Raw genomic sequence first — 22,312 nt, forward strand, 5'->3', positions numbered from 1 at the left:
TGAGTTTGGCTCGAATCTTCAAATGAAGATTCGAGAACCTTCAGGAGGATTCGAGCCAAGTGGCTAACAGATTCGGATAGAGGATGGTCAGGGGGTTCAGGGGTGTTAAGGTGGTGACCGGCGGTGTTGTTGCCGCCGGGTTTCAGGCGATGGGGAATGAGGGCGGCTAGGGTTAGGGGTGTGATTTCGGAGGGGATGATGAACAATAGAGAGGAGGAGGTGTTTAGTTAGGGGGCCGGGGTAGGGATTTGGACTTTATATAGGGGAAGGGTGGATTAATCTTGACCGTTAGATCAAGCATGATACACGGTTAAGATTAGTTCATTAAACCAAACGATGTCGTTTGGTTTAATGTCAGGGTCGGGCTGAGTCGGGGCAATGGGTCGGGTAAAGGTTACGTGTAAGGGGTGTGGGATCTTAGCCGTTGGATGGATTTGATCCAACGGTCCTTGATGAAATGTGACCAAACGTCGTGGTTTGGTATTGGCCTTGAATTGGACCGGACCTGGGGTTGTTTGGACTGGGCTGTGGGGGGTAATTTGGTTTGGGCCTGGATTTCAGTCCAGGTCCGATTTTTTTAGTTTTAAAACTTATTTTACATTTCCTAATTTTAATCCTAAGTATAAAAATACTAATAAAAAATTATAAAACAATTTTAACCTTACAAAAATATTAATTACTTTTTAACAATTATTTAACACATAGACAAAGCGTTAATCACATAGTGAAACATTAAAACTAGAACAAATGCATATTTTTGTGATTTTATTTCAATTATCTTTTAAATGCATAATTAAATCCTAGATGTGCATGCAACATCTATTTTTATTTTATTTTCGTTTAATTATAACAAAGTTAACATTTACGGACAAAACACAAACAATTAATAAACGCAACACAAATTCTAAAAATTGCACACTAAGCAAAAATTGTTTTTTTTTTGAATTATTTTGGAGTAATTTTCGTGAGGCAAAAATCACGTGCTCACAGTTACCATAAGAATCAATACAATAGACACAGAATGGTACATCGTGCGGCATGGCATCACCCTTCATGCTTTACACTCTTTCCTCACCATGAAATCAATATAATAGGCACGGAATGGTACATCATGCGGTACGACATCACCCTTCGTGCTTTACACTATTTCCTCACAAAACAAACAATGCACGGCATCACCCTTGGTGCTTTAACCCTCTTCCTCAGCCAAACAATAATCACAAACAATAGGGCAATGAAATAAAGGAAATTGCAATAAGAATCCCAGCAAGGGAGCAACAAGTCAACAATTAAATCCCGACAAGGGAACAACATCAATAACATCAACATCCCAGCAAGGGACATAACAATTAAATCAACAATAGCCCGGAAAGGGTGACAACATAATGATCTCTTCTCTTTCTCATTTTTTTTACTTCACGATTCACTTCACAACTCGAGCCAATGCTCTAGGGGTTCAATTATCACTTATACCTTCACAACTCATTTCACAACTCGAGCCAATGCTCTAAAAGTTCAATTGTTACTTATATTTTCACAATTCGTGATACAACTGGAGCCAACGCTCCTCAATGTTCATAGGTCACAATGATTTCCACAAACTTTATACAACAAATATAAACCATCACCAAGGCATGAAAGATACAACAAAGTCATGATAATCACAATATAAAGACTCACGGACATGCTAGACACCAACGTATAGATACTCGTTACCATGCCTATACGTCATACTCAACAATTACCACATAGAAAATAGGACTCAACTCTTAATCCCTCAAGCTAAGGTTAGACCAAACACTTACCTCGAACTTCCACGGCCAACTCAATCCTCAAACACCACCTTTCCTTTCTAATTCGGATCCAAATCAATTGTATCTAGACATAATCGACTTAATAACATCAATAAATGCTAAACAATCCAATTCCAATACTTAATTATAGCTTTCTAATCATTCTTCCAGAAAATCCAAAAATCGACCTCGGGCCCGCTTGATCAAAACACGAGGTTCGGACCAAAACCCGATCACCCATTCACCCACGAGCCCAAATATATAATTTCTTTTGAAATCCGACCCCAAAATAAGGTCAAATTCCCAAATAATCAAAAAGCCCTAACTCTGCCCAAATCCCTAATTTTCTACCCTTAATCACATATTTTAGGCCTAGAAATCTAACGGGTGTTGATAAAATGGAAGAAAACGAGCTTAGAATTACATACCTATGAAGCTATGGTGAAGTTCTTCTTCAAAAATCGCCCAAGAGGTGTGGAGAAGATGAAGTTTGTGAAAAATAATGAAAATACCGTATGGCATTCTGTTTTTGAAACTTAAAATAACTGGGCGGAAGATGGCTCGCGTTCGCGGAGCTTTGGCTCCACAAGCCTATGCGTTTGCGGGCCAGTGGCCGCGTTCGCGATGCACAAAATGGTGACCCCTCCCCAGGCCTTAACCTTACGCGTTCGCAAGTGCATGTACGCGTTCGCGAAGGGTATTCCCCCCTCAGCCTCGCGTTCGCGTCTCAAGCTTCGCGTTCGCGAAGAAGAAATCTGGCACCTGGGAAATTTGCCTTACACGTTCGCGAGAGGGACCACGCAAACATGAAGAGTAAAATCCCTGGGCACTGAACACCAGAAACCTGCTAAATTTTGAGTTCCGAAAACCTTCCGAAACACACCCGAGCCCTCGGGGCTCAAAACCAAACATACGTACTAACTCAATAACATCATACGAACTTATCCGTGTGATCAAATCGCCAAAATAACCTCAACAACAACGAATTAAACCTCAAAATCAATGAAATATTTCAAAACTTCTTAGAGCATCAAACTTTGCATTTACTGTCCGAATCACGTCAAACAGATTCTGTTTCTTACCAAACTCCACAGAATAATCTTAAATCATATATAAGACCTGTACCGCATGCCGGAACCAAAATACAGGCCCGATACCAACATGCTCTAATCGAAATTCATTTCAAATTCCTTTAAACAATTTCATAAAATAATTTTCTTTAAAGATTCATTTTTCGGGATTGGGACCTCGGAATTTGATTCCGGGCATATGCCCAAGTCCCATATTTTCCTACGGACCGGTCAAATCATAGGTCCGGGTCCGTTTACCCAAAATGTTGACCGAAGTCAAATTTATTCATTTTATAGTCAAAATTTATCATTTTTCACAAATTTTCACATATAAGTTTTCCAGCTACGCGCCCGAACTGCGAACGCAAATTGAGGTGATGCTAAATGATGTTTTCAAGGCCTCGGAAACACAGAATTCAATTTAAAAGCAAGTGAAAATTTCATCACATTCTCCACCTCTAAAACAACTGTTCTTCCTCGAACGGACATAAGAAGGAAGTACCTAAGTCAGGGAAAAGATGGGGATAACGGCTCCGCATATCAGACTCGAAATCCCTAGGTCGATGCCTCAGGAGGCTGACCTCTCCACTGAACACGAACAGAAGGAAAACTCTTTGATCTCAACTGACGAACTTGCCGGTCTAGAATAGCTACCGGCTCCTCCTCATAAGATAAGTCCTTGTCCAACTGGACAGTGCTGAAATCTAACACGTGGGATGGATCGCCGTGATATTTCCGAAGCATGGACACATGAAACACTGGATGCGCGTTTGATAAGATCGGCGGCAATGCAAGTCTATAAGCCACCTCTCCCACTCGATCAAGAATCTCAAACGGGCCAATGAACCTAGGGCTAAGCTTGCCCTTCTTCCCAAATCTCATCGCCCTTCATAGGAGACACTCGAAGCAATACCCGCTCACTGACCATGAAAGCCAAATCTTGAACCATGCGGTCGGCATAACTCTTTTGCCTGGACTGAGCTGTACGAAGCCTATCCTGAATAATCCTGACCTTATCCCAGGCATCCTGAACTAGATCCGTACCTAATAACTGAGTCTCTCCCAGCTCAAACCATCCAACCGAAGACCGATATCACCTACCATATAAAGCCTTATAAGGAGCCATCTGGATACTCGACTGGTAGCTGTTGTTGTAGGCAAACTCTGCTAAAGGCAAAAACTGATCCCACGAGCCTCCAAAATCAATGAGACAAGCTCGGAGCATATCCTCCAAAATCTGAATAGTCCGTTCGGACTGCCCGTCCGTCTGAGGATGAAATGTTGTGCTCAACTCAACCCGCGTGCCCACTCTCACTAAACTGCTCTCCAGAAACCTGAGGTAAATTGCGTACCTCAGACCGAAATGATAGACACGGGCACACCATGAAGGCGAACAATCTCCCACATATAGATCTCAACTAACCTCTCAGAAGAATAGGAGACTGCCACAAGAATGAAATGCGCTGACTTGGTCAGCCTATCAACAATGACCCACACTGCATCGAACTTCCTCTAAGTTTGTGGGAGTCCAACAACGAAGTCCATAGTGATCCGCTCCCACTTCCACTCGAGAAGCTTAATCCTCTGAAATAAACCACCGGGCCTATGATGCTCGTACTTAACTGCTGACAATTCAAACACCGAGCCACATACGCAACGATATCATTCTTCATTCTGCTCCATCAATAATGCTACCGCAAATCCTGATAAAATCAACTCTCGGAGTCCATCCACATTAGGCATACAAACTTGACCCTGCAATCTCAAAACTCCATCATTACCCAGGGTAACCTACTTGGCACCTCCGTGTTGCACCATGTCTCTAAGGACACACAAATGGGGATCCTCATACTGGCGATCTCGGATCTGCTCCAATAATGAAGAACGAGCGATTGTGCAAGCTAATACACGAATGGGCTCAAAAACATCCAACCTCACGAACTGATTGGCCAAAGCCCAAACATCCGAAGCAAGCGGCCTCTCATCGACCGGAATATAAGCAAGACAGCCCATGCTGTTTCACTTCCTACTCAAAGCATTAGCCACTATATTGGCCTTCTCCGGATGATATAAGATGGTGATATCATAATCTTTCAACAACTCCTACCACCTCATCTGCCTCAAATTCAACTCCTTTTGCTTGAACAAATACTGAAGACTCTTGTGATCCGTGAACACCTCACATGCCACGCCATATAGATAATGCCTCCAAATCTTCAACGCATGAACAATGGTTTCCAACTCCAAATCATGAACTGGATAGTTCTTCTCGTGAATCTTCAACTGCCGCGAAGCATAGGCAATGATCTTGCCATCCTGCATCAATACTGCACCAATCCCAATACAAGACGCATCACACTAAACTGTATAAGGCCCTGAACTGTGGGCAGAACCAACACTGGTGTCGTAGTTAGAGCTGTCTTGAGCTTCTAAAAGCTCGCCTCACACTCGTCTGACCATTTGGACTGGACACCCTTCTAGGTCAACCTGGTCATCGAGACTGCGATAGATGAAAACCCCTCCACGAACCGACGATAATAGCCTGCCAATCCCAAGAAACTCCGAATCTTTGTAGCTGATACTGGTCTAGGCCAATTCTTGACTGCCTCAATCTTCTTCGGATTAACCTGAATACCCTCTGCTGATACAACATGACCTAGGAATGCAACTGAACTCAACCAGAACTCACACTTCGAGAACTTAGCATATAACTGACTATCCCTCAGAGTCTGAAGATCCACTCTGAGATGCTGCTCATGCTCCTCCTGGCTGCGGGAATATATCAAAATATCATTAATGAATACTATTACAAATGAGTCCAAATAAGGCCTGAACACTTGGTTCATCAAATCCATAAAATCTGTTGGGGCATTTCTCAACACGAATGACATCACCAAGAACTCATAATGCTCGTACCGAGTGCGAAAAGTTGTCTTGGGGACATCGGATGCCCTAATCCTCAATTTATGGTAGCCAGATCTCAAATCGATCTTTGAAAATACCTTGGCACCCTGAACCTAATCAAACAAATCATCAATCCTCGGCAATGGATATTTATTCTTCATTGTAACCTTGTTCAACTGCTGGTAATCAATACACATTCTCATCGATCCGTCCTTCTTCTTAATAAACAACACTGGCGCACCCCAAGGCGAGACACTCGGCCTAAAAAAACCCTTCTCAAGCAAGTCCTGCAACTGCTCCTTCAACTCTTTCAACTCAGGCGGGGCCATACGATACAGAGGAATAGAAATACGCTGAGTGCCCAGAGCCAAATCAATGCAGAAATCAATATCCCTATCGGGTGGCATACCCAGCAGGTCTGAAGGGAATACTTCAGGAAACTCCTGAACAATAGGCACAAAATCAATAGAAGGAACCTCAGCGCTGAATCACGAACATATGTCAAATAGGCCAAACACCCCTTCTCGACAATACACCGAGCCATCACATAAGAGATAACACTAAGGGTAGAATGACTAGGAGTCCCTCTCTACTCTAAATGAGACAAACCTGGTAAAGCTAAGGTCATAGTCTTGGCATGACAATCCAAGATAGTGTGGTAAGGTGATAACCAGTCCATCTCCAATATAATATCGAAATCGACCATGTCTAGAAGCAACAAATCTACACGAGTCTCAAGACCCCCAATCACAACTATACAAGAGCGATGGACTCGATCTACCACAATAGAATTACCCACCGGTGTAGACACATAAACAGGAGCACTCAATGAATCACTAGGCATAACCAGATACGGTGCAAAATAAAACCAAAGCTTCCCTACCACAAACCAGAACAGTACCTTTACCTCCACCTCTAATACCTTTACCTCCACCTCTAGCATCTCTACATCCACCTCTAATACCTCTACCTCCACCCCTAATACCTCTACCTCCACCTCCAGCTAACTGAGCGGGCTTGACGAGTCCCTCAATGAACCTCCTCACTCTCTCTCACAGTGGAAGTATGATAAGAGCATGACAGGCCAAGTCGATGAATCTGATCTCGTACTGAGTAACAGTCATAGAACCTTGCTGGAGACGCTCAAACTGCCTCTGATAGACCTCTCTTTGAGTGATGTAGAGAAACCCCTCCAGAAATAGTTGTGTGAAATGTTGTCAAGTCAAAACTGATGACCTAACTGGTATAGCCAATCAATAATCCCTCCAATAGGTCTTGATGGATCCAGACAAGCGAAAAGTAGCAAAATTTGACCCCATTGGTCTCCACAATCCCCATGTTCCTGAGAACCTCATGATAGCTGCCTAGATAATCTTGGGGATCCTCAGAAGATGCACCGCTGAAAGTAGTGAAGAGCTTGGTGAAACTTATCCAACCTCCACAAAGCCTCCGAAGATGTAGCTGATCTATCACCGGTCTGTGTTGCTACTCGGCTGAAAAAGCAGTACATGACATCGCCATTCGCGAAATGACAAGAGTAGAGGTTTCAATTTAGCATTAAGAGATCAAAATCGCATGACAGGAAAAAATAGATGCAAAGTTTTTCCTAACCCTGTAGCCTCTGGCGGATAAATACAGATGTCTCCGTACCAATCCCTCAGACTCTACTAAGCTTGTCTGTGAACTGTGAGACCCATGTAACCTATAGCTCTGATACCAACTTGTCACGACCCAGACTTCCCACCCTCGGGAGTCGTGATAGTGCCTACTAATATGAGCTAGGCGAGCCAATTATTGAACCATCTACCTTTTTACCAATCTTATTCTCTTTAACAATTACGAAGAAATAACATTTAAACAACAGAATATAACATAAGCGAAAGAAAACAATAAGCCATCTGAACATGAATATCTATTACAACAGTTTGAATCTCGACTACCCAGAACTGGCGTCATAGTTTCACAGACGATCTAAGAATTCTACAAATAAAGGTCTGAAAGAATTAAATACAACATTGTCTTTGGAAATACATGTAGAAATAAGAAAGTAGATAAAAGGAGACGTCGAGGCCTGCGGACGCCTGCAGGACTGCCCCGGGTCACCTGATGAGCAAGAATCAGCAATCCCACTGTGGTTCGAAGTCTACAACACTGGGGTCTGCACAAAAGAGTACAGAGCGTAGTATCAGCACAACCGACCTCATGTGCTGGTAAGTGGCTAGCCTAACCTCGGCGAGGTAGTGATGAGGCTATGACTAGACTACTAAATAAACCTGTGAAATTTAACTATATACAATGAAAAAGAAGTACAGAAAGAAACAGTTATATACAGTCAAGTATGGGAGGGGGAAAACATGATGCGGAGAAACATCGAGTAGTAACAGAAGAGCAACAAATAAATATGAAGATCACCACAATTCAATTAGAAATAGGAAGGGGAAATCATGTTGCGGGGTACAACAAATATCAACACGAAACCAGCAATTTAGTGTAGAGAAACCATAACACAGTTATCAATAAAATTAGGAAATCAAAGACAAGTGCACGACATCACCCCTCGTGCTTTTACTCTCTCTCACCAAAACAATACACGGTATCACCCTTTGTGCTTTAACACTCTCTCACCAAAATAATGCACGGCATTACCCTTCGTGCTTTACGCTCTTCCTCACCCAAAAAAAAATCACAAGGCAATAGGGTAAGGGAATCTATAACCTCGAAATAAAATCAAGTAACAATAGAAAATCAGTAAATAAATTTACTTCCACGGCAAACTCAATCCTCAAACACCGCCTTTCCTTTCAAATTCGGCTCCAAATCAATTGTATCTAGGCATAATCAACTTAATAACATTAATAAATGCTAAACAATCCAATTTCAATACTTAATTATAGCTTTCTAATCATTCTTCCCAAAAATCCAAAAATCGACCCCGGGCCCGCTTGGTCAAAACACGAGGTTTGGACCAAAACCCGATCACCCATTCACCCACGAGCCCAAATATATAATTTATTTTGAAATCCGATCCCAAAACGAGGTCAAATTCCCAAATAATCAAAAAGTCCTAACTCTATCCAAATCCCTAATTTTCTACCCTTAATTACATGTTTTAGGCCTAGAAATCTAGTGGGTGTTGATAAAACTGGAAGAAAACGAGCTTAGGATTACATACCTATGAAGCTATGGTGAAGTTCTTCTTCAAAATTCGCCCAAGAGGTGTGGAGAAGATGAAGTTTGCGAAAAATAATGAAAATCCCGTATGGTATTCTGTTTTTGAAACTTAAAATAACTGGGCGAAATTGGTCATCGCGTTCGCGATGAGTTAGGTGTGACAGACCTTCGCGTTTGCGAAAGATGGCTCGCATTCCCAGAGCTTTGGCTCCTCAAGCCTATGTGTTCGCAGGCCAGTGGCCGCATTCGCGATGCACAAAATGGTGACCCCTCCCCCGGCCTTAACCTTACGCGTTCGCGAGTGCATAGATGCATTCGCGAAGGGTATTCCCCTCTCAGCCTCGCGTTCGCGTCTCAAGCTTCGCGTTCGAAAATGAGAAATCTGGCACCTAGGAAATTTTCCTTACGCGTTCACGAGAGGGACCACGCAAACGCGAAGAGTAAAATCCCTGGGCACTAAACAGCAGAAACCTGCAACTTTTTGAGTTCCAAAAACCTTCTGAAACACATCTGAAACACACCCGAGCCCTCAGGGCTCAAAACCAAACATACGTACTAACTCAATAACATTATACGAACTTATCCGTGCAATCAAATCGCCGAAATAACCTTAATAACAACGAATTAAACCTCAAAATCAAAGAAATATTTCAAAACTTCTTAAAGCATCAAATTTTGCATTTACGATTCGAATCACGTCAAACGGATTCCGTTTCTTACCAAACTCCACAGAATCATCTCAAATCATATATAAGACCTGTACCGAGTGCCAGAACCAAAATACGGGCCCTATACCAACATGTTCTAATCGAAATTCATTTCAAATTCCTTTAAATAATTTCAGAAAATAATTTTCTTTAAAAATTCATTTCTCGGGCTTGGGACCTCGGAATTCGATTTCGTGCATACGCCCAAGTCCCATATTTTCCTACGAACCCTCTGGGACTATCAAATCACAGTTCCGGGTCTGTTTACCTAAAATGTTGACCGAAGTCAAATTTATTCATTTTATAGTCAAAATTTATCATATTTCACAGATTTTCACATATAAGCTTTCCAGCTACGCGCCCGAACTGTGCACGCAAATTGAGGTGATGCTAAATGAGGTTTTTAAGGCCTCAGAAACACAGAATTCAATTTAAAAGTAAGTGATGACCTTTTGGGTCATCATAGTTGTGAATAGGGATTTTCTCCTGGATGAGATCAAATTGAAGGTTTCTAATTGGTTGAGTATGTAATTTACATTGACTCAGAGTGGATTATGAGATTTTCGGACTTTTCATACGATGGCATGGTATATGTGGTGTGTTGTGTGGGATTGAGATTTGCATGAGCAAGGTCACGGTGTATTCTTAGGCAGATGGACGGTTTCAGATGACTAGGTGAATAATATTACTAGTTGGTATAGCTTGATGAAAGTATACATTTCAGAAGGGGCAATGTGATTTGATTTATGGATACTTCATTGGTATTGAGGCACTCTCCTGGTTGATTGACTACTAATATTCAAATTTTTCAAAAGCCTATGCCAACAGGAAGACTTGCAAAGTGGCAAATATTGCTCACAGAATTTGACATCATCTATGTGACTCGAACTACAATGAAAGCCCAAGCATTGGCCGATCATTTAGCTAAAAACTCGGTCGACGAGAAGTACGAGCCGTTGAAAACCTATTTCCCCGATGAAGAAATAATGCATATCGATGAGATGGAGCAAATTGAAAAACCTGTCTGGAAACTTTTCTTTAATGGGGCCGCTAACATGAAAGGAGTCGGGATAGGAGCTGTAATCATTTCTGAAACAGGGCATCACTATCCTGTTACGGCTCAATTACGATTTTATTGCACCAATAATATGGCTGAATATGAAGCTTGTATTTTGGGGTTAAGGCTAGCCGCAGACATGGGTATCCAAGAAATCTTAGTCATGGGAGATTCAGATCTTCTGGTATATCAAATTCAAGGAGAATGGGAAACCCGAGACTTGAAGCTCATACCATACCGACAATGTCTGCATGATCTTTGTCAGCGGTTTCAATCAGTAGAGTTCCGGCATATTCCAAGGATCCATAATGAGGTTGCCGATGCATTGGCTACCCTGGCATCAATGTTGCACCATCCAGACAAAGCTTATGTGGATCCACTACATATTCAAGTCCACGATCAGCACACTTATTGCAATATGGTTGAAGAAGAATTTGATGGTGAACCATGGTTCCACGACATCAAGGAGTATATCAGAATGGGAATATATCCAACACAAGCCACAGGAGATCAAAAGAGGACCATTAGGAGATTGGCAAATGGATTCTTCTTAAGCGGAGGAGTTTTGTATAAAAGAACACCAGACCTTGGATTATTAAGATGCATAGATGCCAGACAAGCTACGGCTGTCATGTCTGAAGTACATTCAGGAGTTTGTGGACCCCACATGAGCGGATATGTGTTAGCAAAGAAAATTCTCCGAGCCGGTTACTATTGGCTTACCATGGAGCGAGATTGTATCAATTTTGTGCGCAAGTGTCATCAATGCCAGATACACGGAGATTTGATTCATTCTCCACCATCCGAGTTGCACACAATGTCGGCACCATGGCCCTTCGTTGCCTGGGGCATGGATGTGATTGGACCAATTGAGCCGGCAGCATCCAATGGGCACAGGTTCATTCTGGTAGCCATTGATTATTTTACCAAATGGGTTGAGGCCAAAACATTCAAATCAGTGACCAAGAAAGCTGTGGTCGATTTTGTCCACTCAAATATCATATGTCGATTCAGAATCCCAAAGGTGATCATCACAGATAACGGTGCTAATCTTAACAGTAACTTAATGAAGGAAGTATGTCAACAGTTTAAGATTACACATCGCAACTCTACCCCATATCGGCCCAAGGCAAATGGAGCAGTCGAGGCAGCCAACAAAAACATAAAGAAGATACTTCGGAAAATGGTAGAAGGTTCAAGACAATGGCACGAAAAACTACCATTTGCGTTATTGGGATATCGCACTACTGTTCGCACTTCAGTAGGAGCAACTCCTTATTTGTTGGTATATGGCACTGAGGCAGTAATTCCTGCAGAAGTTGAAATTCCTTCCCTTCGGATCATCGCCGAAGCAAAGATTGATGATGATGAATGGGTCAAAACCCGTCTGAAACAGTTAAGCTTGATTGATGAAAAATGATTGGCCGTAGTATGTCATGGCCAATTGTATCAAAGAAGAATAGCAAGAGCATACAACAAAAAGGTGCGTCCACGGAAGTTTGAAGTGGGTCAACATGTGCTGAAACGTATTCTTCCACATCAGGTTGAGGCAAAAGGCAAATTTTCCCCGAATTGGCAAGGACCATTCATCGTGACCAGAGTATTATCCAATGGTGCATTATGTTTAACAGATATTGAAGGCAAATTCATAGACATGGCTATCAATTCTGACGCGGTAAAGAGATATTATGCATAACTTTTTGAATGTTTGTACTTGGCATTATTTTGAAGATTGGAATGACAAAGGCAATTTATTCTGCTATCCAAACACTATACCATTTGCTTCCCCTTTGAGCCACATTTTTTTCTTTCCTACCCTCTCTTGGAATCAATGAAAATCAAATATGAAATAATAAAAAATAAAAAAAATCACTATTATTGTAGTGAACTACGTTTGACCTGATTCCTCAAAGAAGGATACGTAGGCGCCTCACGGCTTGGTCAGAGGGTGCACGATATGCATAATGTGCACAAAAAGAAACATCAAGAGACCTCAATCAAGAAACTGGGGCAGGAATTGTATTGGAAATAAGAAAAAGATTCCAAGAGTTGTAATTTTAAACCCATATCAAAACTGTTTAACTTTTTGATACCTTTCCATTTCCAACCACATACCAAAAATACCTTTCGATCAATCTTAGAAAAATGCTGAGTCAAGCAAATGAAGATGGTTCATAACACTCTGGTACAAACAATAAAAGAAAGTAAAAATGAGAGAGTCTTATAGGTGAAAACCCACACGGGCACCATAAGACGACGGAAGTTGAGAGAAAGTAAAATGAGAGAGTCTTATTGTTGAAAACCTTCGCAAGCACCATAAGGCGAAAAGGAATTAAGAAATGAACAAATGAGGAAGGTTTGTCGGTGAAAACACTTTAAGATATTGCAAGTCAAAGGTCTGTAAAATGAAAAAAAATGAAGTTGGGTTATGGAAATTTTGGGAAAACAAAATAAGACAATCGAAAGGAGATTGATTAAAAGACTGGGTTGATTAATCCAAAATACATACCATGATCATTGGCGCCAGTGACTCCAATCAGATAAGTCCTTTATTCCTTCTCCAACAATCATCCAAATTTGGATTTTTCTTTTCATTTTAGATTGTCGAAATCGTCATGTTTTCGTCACTAAAAATCTTACTCTTCTAAAGCTTTTGAGATGAGCTTTGTTCCAAACAAATAAGAAGGAATGTCAAGGTATACTACCAAAATTCAAGGTTGCATAGGACAAAAATACGGCCATGATGGGCAGGAGGTAATAGGAAATAATAATAATAAGATATGGGTGTAAGAAAAGTGGAATCAAAAGTGGATCAGCAATGTCAGGAGAACATATGATTACGGTTAAAAGGGTTTGAAGGAAAACATACAGTTGGGGATCCTATAGTTAAGGATCAATTACAAGGACAAACAGTCCTTTCAACCATTCCAAGGCAATAAAATAGGACGAAGAGAAGCCCCACCGTCGGCGAGAATGCCCCAGTTAACCACCCTGCTTTAAAACTAACAAAGTTTTCTTTGATTTGAAACAGGGACAAAAACAACATTTGTGTCAGGAAAACACCCGGTAAAGAATTAAAGAAGAAATCAGGCGTCCACCTGGAGAATGAGGCTGAAGAATTGAAGAAGAAATCAGGCATCCACCTGAAGAATGAGGATGAAGAATTAAAGAAGAAATCATGCGTCCACCTGGAGAATGAGGATGAAAAATTAAGAAGAAGTCAGGCGTCCACCTGGAGAATGAGGATGAGAGATGAAGAAGAAATCAGGCGTCCACCTGGAGAATGAGGATGAGGAATTTAAGAAGAAGTCAGGCGTCCACCTGGAGAATGAGGATGAAGAATTGAAGAAGAAGTCAGGCGTCCACCTGGAGAATGAGGATGAAGAATTTAAGAAGAAATCAGGCGTCCACCTGGAGAATGAGGATAAAGAATTTAAGAAGAAATCAGGCATCCACCTGAAGAATGAGGATGAAGAATTAAAGAAGAAATCAGGCGTCCACCTGGAGAATAAGGATGAAAAAATTAAGAAGAAGTCAGGCGTCCACCTGGAAAATGAGGATGAGAGATAAAGAAGAAATCAGGCGTCCACCTGGAGAATGAGGATGAGGAATTTAAGAAGAAGTCAGGCGTCCACATGGAGAATGAGGATGAAGAATTGAAGAAGAAGTCAGGCGTCCACCTAGAGAATGAGGATGAAGAATTTAAGAAGAAATCAGGCGTCCACCTGGAGAATGAGGATAAAGAATTTAAGAAGAAATCAGGCGTCCACCTGAAGAATGAGGATGAAGAATTAAAGAAGAAATCAAGCGTCCACCTGGAGAATGAGGATGAAAAAATTAAGAAGAAGTCAGGCGTCCACCTGAAGAATAAGGATGAGAGATAAAGAAGAAATCAGGCGTCCACCTGGAGAATGAGGATGAAAAAATTAAAAAGAAGTCAGGCGTCCACCTGGAGAATGAGGATGAAGAATTGAAGAAGAAATCAGGCGTCCACCTGAAGAATGAGGATGAAGAATTAAAGAAGAAATCAGGCATCCACCTGGAGAATGAGGATGAAAAAATTAAGAAGAAGTCAGGCGTCCACCTGGAGAATGAGGATGAGAGATAAAGAAGAAATGAGGCGTCCACCTGGAGAATGAGGATGAGGAATTTAAGAAGAAGTAAGGCGTCCACCTGGAGAATGAGGATGAAGAATTGAAGAAGAAGTCAGGCGTCCACCTGGAGAATGAGGATGAAAAATTAAAGAAGAAATCAGGCGTCCACCTGGAGAATGAGGATGAAGAATTTAAGAAGAAATCAGGCGTCCACCTGGAGAATGAGGATGAAGAATTGAAGAAGAAATCAGGCGTCCACCTGGAGAATGAGGATGAAGAATTAAAGAAGAAATCAAGCGTCCACCTGGAGAATGAGGATGAAAAAATTAAGAAGAAGTCAGACGTCCACCTGAAGAATAAGGATGAGAGATAAAGAAGAAATCAGGCGTCCACCTGGAGAATGAGGATGAAAAAATTAAAAAGAAGTCAGGCGTCCACCTGGAGAATGAGGATGAAGAATTGAAGAAGAAATCAGGCGTCCACCTGAAGAATGAGGATGAAGAATTAAAGAAGAAATCAGGCATCCACCTGGAGAATGAGGATGAAGAATTTAAGAAGAAATCAGGCGTCCACCTGGAGAATGAGGATAAAGAATTTAAGAAGAAATCAGGCGTCCACCTGGAAAATGAGGATAAAGAATTTAAGAAGAAGTCAGGCATCCACCTGGAGAATGAGGATGAAGAATCGAAAAGGTAATCAGGCGTCCATCTGGAGAATAAGGGAATACAATTGAAGGATCAGCAGTCAGGCGCCCACTTGAAGAACAGAATGGCAATGTAGTTTGACATTACGGGTTAAAGTCAAACGCCCGCCCATATGAGAAAGGAGAACACGTAAAGTCAATAAAGCAGAGGAGTCCAACCAAATCCCCAGCAAAACAACAAGAGTCCCGAACAAATAAAGGAAATACGAGGCACCATGAAAGGAAATGCAGAACAAGTCAGAAGCAAAAGATGCCCAAAAGTCACCAAGACATCAAGACAACAAGAAACGCAAGGGCATGATCTAGATAAGATTCTGTAATTCATATACCATAGTCTAGTTTAGCTTTTGTTTTACCTTTGAAGCAAGGTGTAATAAGGAGGTCAGCAAGCAGTAAAAGCAGCACAAAACAGCAGTAACATCACAGTCCCACGGTAGTCCCAGCTACCCAAAACTTCCCGAACTACATTGACTTGATTCCTTTATAGCCAAGGATATGTAGGAAACCTTTGAAGCAGAGGTTCGGTCAAATCTTTCAAAAATGCTTCCCACGGAGTATTTGAACGGGCAAAAATCGCTCGTATCCGCTCACTTTATCTTTGCATGAAAACTCTTCGAGTTTCCGCACAAAGAGGGGCAGTTGTGAGCACGTGATTTTTGCCTCACGAAAATTACTCCAAAATAATTCAAAAAAAAAAATAAAACAATTTTTGCTTAGTGTGCAATTTTTAGAATTTGTGTTGCGTTTATTAATTGTTTGTGTTTTGTCCGTAAATGTTAACTTTGTTATAATTAAACGAAAATAAAATAAAAATACATGTTGCATGCATATCTAGAATTTAATTATGCATTTAAAAGATAATTGAAATAAAATCACAAAAATATGCATTTGTTCTAGTTTTTATGTTTCACTGTGTGATTAACGCTTTGTCTATGTGTTAAATAATTGTTAAAAAGTAATTAATATTTTTGTAAGGTTAAAATTGTTTTATAATTTTTTATTAGGATTTTTATACTTAGGATTAAAATTAGGAAATGTAAAATAAGTTTTAAAACTAAAAAAATCGGACCTGGACTGAAATCCAGGCCCAAACCAAATTACCCCCCACAGCCCAGTCCAAACAACCCCAGGTCCGGTCCAATTCAAGGCCAATACCAAACGACGACGTTTGGTCACATTTCATCAAGGACCGTTGGATCAAATCCATCCAACGGCTAAGATCCCACACCCCTTACCCGTAACCTTTACCCGACCCATTGCCCCGACTCAGCCCGACCCTGACATTAAACCAAACGACATCGTTTGGTTTAATGAACTAATCTTAACCGTGTATCATGCTTGATCTAACGGTCAAGATTAATCCACCCTTCCCCTATATAAAGTCCAAATCCCTACCCCGTCCCCCTAACTAAACACCTCCTCCTCTCTACTGTTCATCATCCCCTCCGAAATCACACCCCTAACCCTAGCCGCCCTCATTCCCCATCGCCTGAAACCCGGCGGCAACAACACCGCCGGTCACCACCTTAACACCCCTGAACCCCCTGACCATCCTCTATCTGAATCTGTTAGCCACTTGGCTCGAATCCTCCTGAAGGTTCTCGAATCTTCATTTGAAGATTCGAGCCAAACTCAGATCCAAACCAACCATCCCCAAATTAACACTGTAGCTTCCCCTAACTACCCTAGCTATGGATCTGGTGTTTGTTTGGCTCGAATCACCTCAGAGCTCTTCGAATCTTCTTTTGAAGGTTCGAGCCAAACATGAACTCAACCAGTTTCGTTCCAAAATGACACCAAATGTCCCCTAGGCCTCCCTCACCCTTGTGTCATCTTTGGTTCCCTTCGAATCTGCCCAGAAGTGTTCGAATTTAAGATCCAAGAATCAAAAACCCTAAAAATTTCAATTTTTGGATTCTGCCCCAAATTAAATAAAAGGTTGGGGTCTAATCGACCTTAGTCGAAGTATTTTCAGTTGAGAATACTTCGACTAAGGTCTGTTTGATTTCAAAGGTCCAAATCCAAGTTGACCCTGTGTCCGTGTGAAATTGAAGATTCAGAGGTATTTTTCTACTTCTTTTTGTTTCCTACATGTATATTGTTGCCTGTTTCAGTAGCTTGTGTAATTTATTTTTCACATTTTTATTTATTTGATTCTATGATTCTATCTCATACCTGTTTTATTTGATCAGAATTATAGCAATGTTTCTGTTTGTTGTGATTGTTTATAATGTGTATAATCGACTCGATTAAGTTCGTCGATTAGTTGTTTTGTAAATTCTAGTTTCCGTTAATGATAATTGTAATAGCCTGCTTATTTGTTTTGGATTAATTATTATCATTGAAGTCAGTTAATTAGTTCTTCCCAATTAGTTGATTCTCGTTTAATAAGTCAGAAAGTTTGTCAATTATTTGTGTGTTGATTTCTGGGCAATAAATTTCAGAGCATTGTCAATATACTGACAATGCCCCTGCATCTGTTTGATCTTAGTCCAATGTTGAAGTCCAGTTTGATTTGTTATATTGAATTCAGTGTAATGTTGTTGTGATGTTAGGTTTAAATTCAATTTCACAAATGTTGATTAGATACAATTGTGTTAGAAAAGTGCATTCTCAGTTAAGATTCAGTCCAGAACTTAAGAGAATTGGTTATAGCTGTTTTAAATCAGGTTGATAATTAGGTTTGAACAGATTTTTAAATCTGTTTTGTACTAGATTCTGATTTTTGTATTAAGGGCAGTAATAACAGTAGGATTTCAGGGTTGTTTTGGGAATGAAACAGTGAAAGTCATATGATAATGTTAGTGTGCTGTTGGTGGATTGTTAATGGCTATAATCTAATAGGATAATGGGAAACAAAGGGTAATGGGAATGCTGAAAATCAGGAAAAGATCACTTAATGGGATTTAAAGTAGTAAAAGCAGTTTTTAATGGGATTTTCTGATTTTTAAAAGAAGAAAGGGGTCCAAGCAGCACTAAAAGGAAAGGGGCAGACCTGTATAAATACAGGGACAGACATTAGAAAAGCGGACCTGATTTTAAAAGAGAAGAATAGATTTTAATACACACAGATATAGAAATACATATACACAGCGAGAGACATAGAGAAATCTGGACAGAAATTAAGAGAGGAAAAACACACAGAAGCTGAAACAGAGAATAGAAAAGGAAAAGGAAAATCTGAAACATTGTTTTTCTGGAATCTGTCCGGGTCTGTTTGTTGATACTGCTTGGTTTTAAAATCTGAAATTCTTTAAGAAGCTTTGCTCCTGTGTATCTGGGTTCCTCGGGTCCTGTTTTTGTTGCTCAAATCCGTGGAAATACTGGTATACTGTTGATTTTGTTGCTGCTGTTACTGCTGAAATTTACTTCTTCTACCTTCATTTCCAGGTACATATCTGTAAACTCATGTCATGCAAAGCTTTCAACATGACAAATAAATGAAGCTTGAATTATAATTCTGTCTTCTATTCATTTAAGCTCGTTAGTTTAAATTTCAGCTTTGTTTCATGTTGGTTAACTAGTAGTGAGTTCGACACGATGGCTATAAGTTAATTGTCTTATTTTGAAATTTGTATAAAAGCTTTGTAATTGTTATCCATTTCGAAATCTCATTAGTATAGTTATATTTGAATTGTCAAAATAGGGAACATGGCTGAAAGTTGGCCATTATTTAAACTTTATGGTATTGTTAGTTAGGTACAGAATAATATGGAAATATCAAGGAAAAATACATTATTAGTCTATTTTGTTAGTTAGTTAGTTGTTGTTTAAAGCTAGATGATGTTGGTTGCATTTTGCTATATTATGGCATAATAATGGTTATGTTTATAATCAATAGTTGAAAGATGCATTAGTAATATCCGCTATGTTCACAATGTCGAAATATGGCGAATAATGTTGTATGCAATATCATTTTATTAATCAACAGGTAGATTTGTTCTCTTTCTTAATAACAAATGGCCTAGGAATTTATACAATGCGAAAGTTAGTGTTTAGCAATAGTTCACATAGATTGAGAATCAAATTGGTTTGATTATATATATATATATATATATATATATATATATATATATATATATCCCAAACTCAATCATAAGCAGAATTAACAAAAATAATCATGCATATTGGATTAAGAACAAGTGATGTAGAAGGAGATTAGGCTTATAAACTGTACCAATTTTAAGAAGATAAAATAGCCTTCGCTACAAATAAAATAATGAAAATTCTTCAAAAACATCTCTTCCTTTCATAAATCAATTTTTTTTTGTTTCATGCACAATTCACTTCTTAGATATACAAATATTGTATTCACTATAAATGGTAGTATTAATCACACGTTGTTCATTTTTACTCCTTAAATTCGAATGGTCTAGAGGAATATAATTTATACGCGAAAAAATATAATTAACGGTCAACACTCAATAAATTGTGAATTCTTTTTTAAGAATTTAAGGGCATCTCAAATAGGGATTTCTCATGATTTTCGCATAAAAATGTATGGATGTAATAAACAATTTGTAAACAAATTTATACTACCATCAAGAATATTTTTGTGATTAGGGATACGTTCGCGTAGCCTGATTATATTTCTAAAAGCAATTCGGATTATGCGTTCGTGCAACTTCGAGCGAATATTTAATAAAAGGGATTTTTTCGGAGAATATCAAATTAATTTCATAAAAACCCGAGATGTGCAGTTCACTACTTAATTATACAAGAGCGACGAACGTTCTTAATTTTATTTTAAGCACAATTTCAAACATAAGTCTTTTTTTTATAAAACAAAATGTATAAAAAATAATATTATCAATCTTATTGTGTACACGTATGCGTGACACGATTCTTTACGTTTATAAAAAATATATAAGGCGAATATACGTACACATGATTCATTTCAAGAAAATCTTTAATTTGTAAACAATCTAAACAGAAGCGGTAACAAAATCATGCAATAAAAATGTATTTAGTAAAATCGAGATAATTAAGCCAAAAATAAAAACAGTTAAGCGACCGTGTTAGAACCACGGAATTCGGAAATGCCTAACACCTTCTTCCGGATTAACAGAATTCCTTACTCAGAATTTCTGGTTCTTAGAATAACAAACAGAGTCATATTCTCCTCGATTCAGGGATTAAAACCGGTGACTTGGGACGCCTTAAAATTCCCAGGTGGTGACTCTGAAACAAAACAAACAAATCCCGTTTCGACTGTCCTTTAATTGGAGAAAACTCCCTACACGCCCCCGCAGGCGCGGAAAGAGGAGGTGCGACAGTAACGACGAGAGTAAAAGTACGAAGGGTGATGCCGTGCACTTGTCCTTGATTTTCCCTGATTCTTGCTTATAATTGAGTTATGTTGTCCTTTACATTTATTTACTGATTTTCTGTTGTTACTTGATTTTATTTCGAGGTTATAGATTCTCTTACTCTATTTGCCTTGTGATTGTTGTTTGGGTAAGGAAGAGCGTAAAGCACGAAGGGTGATGTCATGCATTATTTTGTTGAGAGAGTGTTAAATCACAAAGGGTGATGCCGTGTATTGTTTTGGAGAGAGAGAGAGAGTAAAAGCACGAAGGGTAATGGCGTGCACTTGTCTTTGATTTCCTAATTTTTATTGATAACTGTGTTACGATTTCTCTACACTAAATTGTTGGTTTCCTATTGATACTTGTTGTACCCCGCAACATGATTTCCCCTTCCTATTTTTAATTGAATTGTGGTGATCCTCATATTTATTTGTTGCTCTTCTGTTACAACTCGATGTTTCCCCGCAACATGTTTTCCCCCTCCCATACTTAACGGTATATTTTTCGTGGTATATAGTTAAATTGCACAGGTTTATTTGGTAGTCTGATCCTAGACTCGTCACTACCTCGACGAGGTTAGGCTAGGCACTTACCAGCACATGGGGTCGGTTGTGCTGATACTACACTATGTACTCTTTTATGCATACCCCAGTGTTGTAGACTTCGGACCGCAGTGGGATTGCTGATTCTTGCTCATCAGGCGACCCGAAGAAGTCCTGCAGGCGTCCGCAGGCCTTGGCGTCTCCTTCTATCTACTTTCCTATTTCTACATGTATTTCCAGAGACAATGTTGTATTTAATTCTTTTAGACCTTTAAGAATTCTTAGACCGTCTGTGAAACTGTGATGCCAGTTCTTGGTAGTCGAGACTCAAACAGTTGTAATAGATATTCATGTTCAGATGGCTTATTATTTTCTTCCGCTTATGTTATATTTCGTCGTTTAAATGTTATTTCTTCGTAATTGTTAAAGAGAATAATATTGGTAAAAAGGTAGATGGTTCAATAATTGGCTTGCCTATCTCATATTAGTAGGCACCATCACGACTCCCGAGGGTGGGAAATCCGGGTGATGACAACAACATATTCCATACACCGGTAGGAAACATACACCTCAAACCATGTTAGTAACCATTGAAAACTCTTCGAAACTCATTTGCACATAATCAAGTCATCAGAACTAAATCTCTCTATCTCAACCAAGCCACGCCGGCTGCCAAAACCCAAAAGCATTGCTATGAAGCACCTGTAGAACTCACTACATTATAAGAACCCAAAGAGCCAATCGCATTCGTTACCATGCTGATCTAACTCGTTACCCAACTGTCCTAACTCTCCGAGTTCATTCCGAACTTTCTTCAAATTGATACTTCTCCTCTCCATAATACCACAAACCTTAATTAAGACTCATCACACGAGACCCTATCATAGAACCACACCACCCTAAGGCCCATAAGCCGCTGAATGCCCCCTTAAGCACCCCAAAAGTACCATAACCAAGATACC

This window comes from Nicotiana sylvestris, chromosome 6 (assembly GCF_000393655.2).
Source record: "Nicotiana sylvestris chromosome 6, ASM39365v2, whole genome shotgun sequence".
Taxonomy (NCBI): domain Eukaryota; kingdom Viridiplantae; phylum Streptophyta; class Magnoliopsida; order Solanales; family Solanaceae; genus Nicotiana; species Nicotiana sylvestris.